Here is a 9,836-nt window from a genome sequence, read left to right on the forward strand (position 1 = left end):
GCGGTAGCGGCTGTTCAGCCCACCTGTTTATTCGCAACCATTGATTGCCATTAAGTCTTAAAAAGCCGTGGAGTTTATTTAAAATAGGCATAAATGATGTGCAAAGCAATGTTTCCAACTTGGCAACTTTAGGATGTAGGGAAGTCGACGTTTTGGTGTGGTAATAGGTTATTGTTCATTGTGTGTCTGCACTTTGGCTAGAAATAAGAGCGTAATAAAGAGAATCACCATTGCTGCTGGCCCTTGCGCATGTGCAGAGTGCATTTTCGTAGCTCCTGCTTGGCTCCCTGCTTTCTCCGCGTCTGGATTTCAGCGACTGCAACTGAGCACCAGCAGGCCGGGGACCTTGGGGGAATCCAGCCCTGGTGCTTGAAGGGGTCGTTTAAATATCATCTATTCGGGCTCATCGGGAATCCAAACTGAAGCATCCCTGAGGAACGGAGGAGTCCTTGGCTTGGTCATCAAACGGCTCTTGCTTATTGGAGCAATTCCTTTTTTTAAGGTTCAAAAACCAGACTCCCTGATTTTGCCCTTTCAATTAGGGCCCCTGGGCAGCACCCTTCAGGCCTTTGAAGGCGGCTGTCAGAACTCGAGGGGTTTCACCAAAGCAGGACGGTGCATAATCTCTGTGGTTCAAAAATTGCACTTTTGATGAGGAGGCAGCCCAAAATGGCATCTGACTTTCTTTTACTGCCACATCACCTGACTGGCACAAACTCGAGTGCTGTTTACTGTTCCAAAGTCCTTTTCATGTGGGCTGTTATCAAGCCAGGGATCTCCCATCCCATAATTATGGGTTTGAATTGCTTCCTCTTTAAAGGTCGTTGCCTTTGCCACATTTATTATTTCCAGTCTAGATCTCTCTTCTATCCTTTCTGTCATCTTCTAAAGCAGGACTCTCCAAACTTGGCAACTTTTAAGACGTGTGGGCAACTATACAATTTTTTAATCATTCTCTCATCTGTTCCTGTAAGTATCTCATCCAATTCTACTATCTCCAAAGAAAAACCTTATAACACTGCACCTTTTTCATATCTCGATTGTATTTGCAATTGTGTATACCACTCCATATCAATCCCTTGTTCACCATCAATTGCCCTCGATGGCAAGTAATACACGTCCAGCTGGAAAAATTGTCTGCCATTCCAAGCGCTATCCTGCAGCAAGAACCAACCATGAGAAGGTTTGTGGTGATCACCCTCTCCTCACTTTCATGGAAGAAAGTGTGTGTGTGTGTGCATTCAAGAAGTATTCAAACGACCTTCACTTTTGTCAGTTATGCTGCAGCCTGATTCTACAGTTGTTGAAATTATTTTTTTTCTCATTAATCTACATCAGTACCCCATAATGACAAAATGAAAACATTTTGGAAATGTCTGTAATTTTTTTTAAAAAAAAACTGAAATATCATATTGGTATAATTATTCAGACCCTTTGCTACTTGGAATTTTGCTCAGATGCCTCCCATTTCTCTTGATCATTGCTGATGTTTCTATACCTTGATAGAAGTCCACTTGTAAATTAAATTGGGCATGGTTTGGAAAGGCACACACACCTCTCTATAGAAGACCTCACCGCTGAGAATGCAAAAGCCATGAGGTCAAAGGAAATGCCTGCAGAGCTCAGAGTTAGGATTATTGCAAGACACAGATCTGGGAAAGGCTACAATAAAATTGCTGCTGCACTGAAGGTTCCTAAGAGCACAGTGACCTCTATAATTTTCAAGTGGAAGAAGAAGAACCTTAAGCACAAGCCAAAACAACACAGGAGTGGCTAAGGAAGAACTCTGTGAATGTCCTAGAGTGGCCCAGCCAAAGCCCTGACCCTATTGAACCTGAAAATGGCTGTCCACCGACAGTTGCCATCTAACCTGATTGAGTTTGAGAGGATTTGCAAGGAAGAATGGCAGAAAATCCCCCAATCAAAGGTGAGCAAAGCTTGTTGCATCATACCCAAAAAGACTTGAGGCTGTAATTGCTGCCAAAGATGCTTCAACAAAGTACTGAGTGAAGGGTCTGAATACTTATGCCAATGGGATATTTCATTTTTTTTCTTTCTAATACATTTACAGACATTTCTAAAATTCTGTTTTCACTTTGTCAGCATGGGGTAGTGAGTGTAGATTAATGAGAAAAAAAAGAATTTCAATCAGGCTGCAGCCTAACAAAAGTGAAGGGATCTCAATACTTTCTGAATGCACTATTACAATATATGACATAAAATATTGCATTAAGATAAAACCATGATAAAATCACCATAATGTAGTGCCATAGAATCGAATAGGATAGATGCTATAATTTGACATCCTAAGGAAGCTAAGCATCCAGATGCTTGTGTGGTTGCAAAGAGGTCGCCTCCAGGTGCCTTGAAATATCCTGAGAGGACATTTGCAAACTATATATGTTGTTGTTTGTTCCAATGTACCTGGTGTGTTGCAGGCTTTTGGCCATTCCCCACTTAAAAGAATTTTGTCTTAGTTCCGGCCTGGCCTGATTCTATTCAGGTGGGTCCATATTCCTTGGGGCAGCAGCCTTCCTGGAAGTGGTATTATTGAATCTGCATGATCTATTTGGTTATAGTTATTAAAGGCCAACCCATTATAATCGCCCTTCTTCATCTAGATCAGGGGTCTCCAAACTCGACAACTTTTAAGATTTGTGGACATGCTGGCTGAGGAATTCTGGGTGTTAAAAGACCACAGGTCTTTAACTCCAAGAGTTTAGAGACCCCTGAGCTAGATCATACTGTATATTATCCCAAATTGGTTTCCTAGACATAAGCCTGGTGCAAAGTAGAGAGCCTAATATTTTATGTATCAGTAGATCTCTAGGATTCGATGGCCTATTGATCTTATTCTACTTTCAAGCTGTCTGTTTTTGTCGCCTGAGATCAGGAAGAGGCAAGTGTTAGAAAGAACATGGAGCCATGAGAGTGGTATGGATTTGAGGATTCAGATATTGTTCTCATTGTGTCATTAGTCTTTTGAACTAACAGATCCTGAAGAGAATGGCAGTGTCAAAGGAGAGCCATCTTCAGAGCTGTGTTAAAGCTATTCAGTCCATTCTTTCATGGTTTCTTCAAACAGAAGCAGCTTCCGGATACTTCTAAGGACACCAAAGACCCTCCAAAGATGTGACTCTCTTACACGAGGGCTCTCCTCTCCCTCTGTACTTTTCAGGAGACCTTGACGACTTGGCGCAAGCTGAGGCACTCTTTCATCTCTGGCAGGTTTTCTTCAGATGCATCTCTTTGGCATTTAAACAGTAAACGTCCCTTCCAATTCTGTTATTCTGGGATTTTTTTGGTAGCATCTAAAAGCTGAGTGCCCCATTAAAGAAAAGAATATGTACCTTCATTTCCACATGGAGAACTTTGTGCTTGAGGTGGAAAAGAATGAAACTTTGATTTTGGGTTTTACCGATTAGATTGATAGGTCCTTATAGAAATGGCTAGTTTACTAACTTTTTTCTTTTTCCCAAACCCTTCCTCACTTTTCTTCCCCCCACCCTTTTCCCCTCACTGCTTTCCTATTTACTTTTGTATTTTGTATTATAACTAATGGTGAAATCCAAATTTTTTTACTACCGGTTCTGTGGGCGTGGCTTGGTAGGCATGGCAGGGGAAGGATACTGCAAAATCTCCATTCCCACCCCACTCCTGGGAGCAGCCAGAGGTGGTATTTGCCAGTTCTCCGAACTACTCAAAATTTCTGCTACCGGTTCTTCAGAACCTGTCAGAACCTGCTTATAACTCAATAAAGTGTTAAAACTCTGATAAAAGCCGAGTGCCCCAGTTAAAGTGCTCTGAGCAGTCAAGACGTATTCATGAAGGCAGTTAGGCAGTTAGATAGAGGCACTAGGTGGAGCTGTTTACCTACAAGAATCGTGCTCAGAATTCCTCCCATTGCAGATTTTAAACCCACCTCATCATTACAGAAGCTGAAGGGACTACGGACACCACTACTCCCTAGCTAGCCCCAACCCAGTGCTTAGTGCAAGGCCTGCAAATTCATACAGTATATATAGAGTATATATATATATAGCATACATATAGGGCCTCCTGAGGTAGAAGATCTACCGTATCCTCTCATTCCACCAAAGGAGAGCCTTCCCAAGAGATCTGTCTTTTCTCTCCCTCTCTCTCTCCCCCTCCCTCCCCCCTTACTTTCTCCAATCTAAGAGCTTTTAAAAAAAACCTGGACAATCATTTGACTGGGATGGTATTAAGCTCCTGCCTTGAGGAGGAGATTGCACTACAAGATCTCCAAGATCCCTTTCATCCTATGAAGCTATGATCGGAATCTATTCAGCTTTTTTCAAGAGGACTTGGTTTACATACTCTTTCCTCTCATTGTTTTCTTCTGGGCACACTATAGCCTAGAGCTAGATCAGGACAGAGTCCAGAGGCAGTGTGGCCAGCGCAAAGATTGGAAAACTATTCTGATGATCCTCAACATAGCTGTGAAGGCTGGAAACCACGGTAGTACAACCCATCTACAAGGCACCAGGAAGCAAAGGAAGGCCACACTACCCCACAGGCTTCACTATGGTTGCACAGTAACACAAAAAAGCATAGAATCATAGGGCTGGAAAAGACCTGGGTGGGCTAATCCAGTCGCCTGGCCAAGTCTCTGAATTCAGCTCCTGGCTCTGCCAGTCCTCATGGACAGATAGTGCATCAAATCATGCAATGCTAATTTTTTAAAGAAGATCTGTACCAACTTAAAATCAATCCATTATTTATCAGAGGCTTGGACTTGTGAAATATTAGAGTGGACCACAAGAGCCGAATATAATTTAAATGCTCTGATTGCTCTTAAAAAAAGATTACTCTCAAAAATCAAGGAGAAAGATGATGAGTAAGAGTGTTTCTGTATCAAAATCCTTCTAATTCCACTTCTCAGAAATTGGGACATTATAGGGACGTAGTATTTAAATTGAGGGAACTGTCAGCCAGGCACCATCTGCTGCTAGACGTGTTGCCCCATCCTGGTTCATCCTGAAATCTTTTCTCCTTTTGCCTCTTTTCAAAAAGGAAACACATTTTCTTTTATATAGCACTGTACAATTTTGTGCTTTGGCCCCTTTGAAGTTTGCCTTCTTGACTAAGGCAAGAAGCTGAAGTTTGGAGCTGAGTGGCCTGAAGGAGAATACAGCCACTTCACACCCCAGGAAGGAAGAGCACCCAAGTCACAGCGATGAAATATTGAGAAAATGAGAAGAAATTGCTTTTGCAAAGTGCCAGTAATGATGCCATCTGCTGGGAGGGTGGGAGGTTGGAATCTGTCAGGTCCAGCCGTCAATCAAAAGAGGGTCCTTGCTGGGTGATTTCCTCTTGCAGGGAATTGAACCCTCAGCATTCTGCAGAAACTGCCTCTTCAGGCTGGCATGACCAATGTTCTCAGCTCCTCGTTCTGCAACAGGTATACTGTGCTTGTGTGATTGTCTGACAAGGAGTAAATCCACTCCACGTGGGAAAGAGAGGTAAGTGAAGGTAGGAGGAAGCAGAAGCAACTCAACTTCCGTTGGCCAAGAATCAATCCTGGCACACGTGTCCATGGGAAGCCATGCCTTCACACAAAGGATGCCAATTACCTAACATGCATCACTCGTGTCAGTGGCACAGTCTGCATCATGACACAAGGTCACTTTTTTGGGTCTGCCTGGCAGGATCCGAGAATAGTTGCTCTCTGATCTGTTTTGCTCCATCATGTTAAAATGGAGCATAGAAATGTTTAAAATAAAAATATGTTTTCTGAATTCGTCAACATTTCAATTCCTTTTTTTTGGCAAAATGCTGCTGGCAGCAGGAAAAACGATTGAAGGACTATAACAAAGTGTTAGAGCCCAACCTCAACATCACCACCCAGGCCTTCCTGTGCCTGTATCCATCCTTGACAAAAAGTTCTGGCCAGTTTCATACATCCTGCTAAATCCTCAACACCGATGACCCAAACACAACTGCCACAGAACATGTCACCTTCAGCCCAGTAAGTCAGTGGAACATCTAGGTCGGGTCTCCAAAACTTTTGGATTTCAACTCCCAGAATACCCCAGCCAGCATGGCTGCCTAGGGAATTCTGGGAATTAAAATCCACAGTCTTAAAGTTGCCAAGTTTGGAGACCCCTGATGTAGGTGGAAGGGATCTTACAGATCATTGTTTGTCATGGTTTAAGGAGACAACCCACCTAACATGCAGAAACAACAGGCAAGCCTGCCACAAACTGCCCGTTTATATCCCTGACATGCAGGTTGGGCAAAGAGAATGGAGGGGTATAAGTACAGTTGTCCACAGAGAAATATCAGCTACGCATCCTCCCGTGTGCCAGGTTTGCTTGGCTCCTGTTTTGGAAGGGCAGCAAGATCTTGGTTTAGGTTGCAAAGCGATGAGGAGACGCAGCACTCCGTTTCCAGTTCAAATCCAGCAATGTGCTCTCATTGCATTTAAATACTTTGAAGAAGGATTGCTGATCTGGACAAATCAGAGCTTAAGCTAAGTGCCAAATCACAGGAGATTAATGAGCATCATCTGTAATCATTGTAAATGAGCCTCAGTGAGGCTTAGTCCACCAGGTGGAGAGGAATAATATTTCAGAGACTGGAAGGGGCCGTTTGTGTGGCACACAGTGCAATATGTGGTGCGCAAAATCTAGTCCATTCCTTGGCAACGGCAATTTGCAAATGGCTCCTAACTTCAGCTCTTTCTATGTGGTTGATTCCACCAACCCTAACAGTATTCAAAATCAAAAGTTTATGCTGCTTAAAAAGCTCTCCCTGTAGCAGGTCTATCATTTTGGGTCCATGACCATGTTTCCTCCTGGAGACCACCAGCCCTGGCCCCTTGGTCTTTGCATTCCAGAGATGGCTGTCTGCAGCTGCTCCAGTTCAGAAGGTCTGGGATTGGGGTTCTAACCTCAAAGATTTCAGGATACTTCCTTTTAAGCAAGCAAGGTGAGAGCAAATGAGGACCAGCTGAGGGATCCTGCTGTTTTGTGATGTTGCTGTCTTAGAGCAAATTGACCAGGGGAGGGGGCTTGTTGCTCTCTAAGCTTGTATGTTTTCTTGCAGATGTTTCATTACCCAACTAGGTAACATCATCAGTGCTAGTGATATCACCTCGTTGAGTAATGAAACGTCTGCAAGAAAACAACCAAGCTCAGAGAGCACCAAGGACCGCTCATTTCAGCCCTGAGCTACAAATATTCTCCTGTATTGGTAGAGAGGAGTGGGCTGCCCTTCACCCCCTGCATGGAGCCTTTCCAAACACCATCTGTCCTCCACCTGCCCCTCTCCCCTTTGAGGCTGCCTAACCGGAAAGGCTTCAAGACAGTTCCTACACTCTGGAGTACATGAGGCTGGAAGGGGTCCTACAGAGAGGAGGAGGTCCAGTTCCTCTCCCATGCCAGAAAAACAGGCTGAGATGCTGACCAATGAAGTTGCTCTGGACGGACTGATGGGAGCCTCCTCTGGGCTGGCTGGCAGATGAAAGGAGTAATCTCTGCAATGAGATTATTAGATTGAAGACTTAATCCCCAAATCCGTCTGTACATGAAAACTACCTCCCCCCCAATCCTCCCCCTGCCTCCATGAGCATTGTTTGGCAGGGAACGAGAGAAGTGGGAGAGCCTCTCTTGCAGGAGGAGGAGAAGGAGGCTGGAAGGACTGGATCCTGACACACACACACACACACACACACACACACACACACACACACACACCCCAAAATTTAATGAGAGGTGCTGAGGGACAAGACCAAACCACCAGGGCTGAGAGGGGGAGAGTACATTCTGGACTTTTGTCAGGGCAAGTGCAGTCCACACAATGTGGGAGAAGAAGCCAATGGTTTTGCATCTTTGGGGTTCAGCCTGTTGTGGAAACCAGACCTAAACATGAAACTATAATCAGCTTATTGATGGGTCTAGCACATGACCTGAACACAGCCATGTTTTCTTAGCCTGCGATGATGACTCCAGTTTAGCGTGTTGTGTGAACATATTGTGCAAGGACTACCGGGTTTCTTCATAGCCACCTCTCTACAAGCTGTGATTTTCCTTTTGTAGGCATGTGAGATCAGAATGGTAGTCACTCTCTTGGCTGAGCCTCCCAGAGGCAAAGGATGCCTATTCAATGGCAGGAAAGCCTTCCAAGCCCCTCCCCCTTTGCTTTTCAGCCGACAACCACCAAATTCTGCCACGGCTTTCAGTGTTCATCTAAATCTGTTTCTCAAACTGGGCCACTTTTAGGTAGGGTGCACGTCTACTTCCAGATTTCTTCAGCCAGCATTGTTGGCTAAGGAATTCTGGGAATGGAAAGCCACATACCCTCAAGTTGCTGAGGTTGACAAACACTGATCTAAATTAATCATGTTGTGTCGTACTGAGTGATTTCAGTATTTCATTTTGTATTCAGTCATCCAAAGGAAGGATATTCCTGCTGATTGCATTACAAATCTCCATTAATACTGCATTTAATGTGCTTGGTCATAAGCGCATCATAGGGATGAGTGTGTTTGTGCATGTGCAATCTTTTTGTAAAGACAAAGACTCCCATGCTCCTGGCCGCTTCATACATGCATGATCCACCGTGTTTTCTTAGCAGTGATGTAGATTTCCTGGTCTCCCTACCCTCACTAGATATGAGCCTGCTTGGCCATTTAGGATGCTGCCCTGTGCTGAATTTAATTTTGCCTGTCTGTAAAAACCTGTTTTGATTCTTTAATGCACTAGGTGAGTTGCCTACCACTCTCAGCACAAAAGCTCAAGAGTGCCCAGTTGCTGCAGCCACATGTGCTGACTGTGTCTCACCTATGTAAAAGGGTGCAGCTCCAGGTGGTCTGCAGTGTTTGGTCAAAAATAGTCAAGATGGCAGCCACAGCTGTGTGATCGAAGCTCTGCCTGTTTTCCCATCCACTGTGTGCGTCTCCCAAGGGCCTGGCACCTGGCTGGCTCAGATTAATGGCTAACCCAGTCAGGGGAGAGTGCTAGCCTTCCTCCTTTAGCAGCTGGCATCTCTGGAGTCAGGTCAAGATGGCAGCAACGCAGGTAAGAAATGGACAGCTTCAACTGCAAGGCCGCAGCCACCATCTTGGTCTTAGACTTGGATGGCCAGAGGGCAAGTGTGGGGAACAGGCAAACAAGTGTGTTGTCTCTTCTTTCACAATGTGGCTTCTTGGGTGAGGTTGTGTGGTTTGCAGACCGGCTGGCATGATGCATGTGGCCAGATGCAAATTGGCAAAGTGGCTCCACTTGAGTCTCTTTAGCAACCCAGGAGGCCAACCTGCCTGGGCTGTGCCTCCTGCCAGCTTCACTGCCCCTTCTCCCCTACATTGACTTCTTGCAGAAGAAGGAAGAGGAAGGCCATGTGGACAGGAGCTGGGCAGATCCAGGGGCGCTCCTCGACTTGTGGGCAAGGGGTTGCCTTCCTTTGATTCCTCTGAGCCATTTGGGGGGGGGGGGAATAGCAAGTTTGGAGCTTAAAGAAGACACCAGAGCAGCCGAGACTGGCCACAGATGGACAGTCAGGCCACAAGGGCCATTGTTTCTTGCTAGTGAAGTATAGGGGCTCTAGAGCAAAACTTCTCAACCTTGGGAATTTTAACATGTGTGGATTTCAACTCCCAGAATTCCACAGCCAGCATGATGGCTAGGGAATTCTGGGAATTGAAGTCCACAGGTTAAGTTGCCCAGGTTGAAAAACACCAGGCTAGAGTAAACCAGGTAAACATTACTTGTCTCCTAAGGCAAGAGCAGTCTGCAGCTTTGTGCCAGCATGAAATGTGGGCACAACAGTATCAAGAGAAGCAGAGGCTCAATCCTTTATCTCTTCACTAGAGAGAG

Source organism: Pituophis catenifer, unplaced genomic scaffold (genome assembly GCF_029215685.1).
Source record: "Pituophis catenifer annectens isolate HBS135680 unplaced genomic scaffold, rPitCat1.0.hap2 SCAF_10, whole genome shotgun sequence".
NCBI classification, from domain to species: Eukaryota; Metazoa; Chordata; class Lepidosauria; order Squamata; family Colubridae; genus Pituophis; species Pituophis catenifer.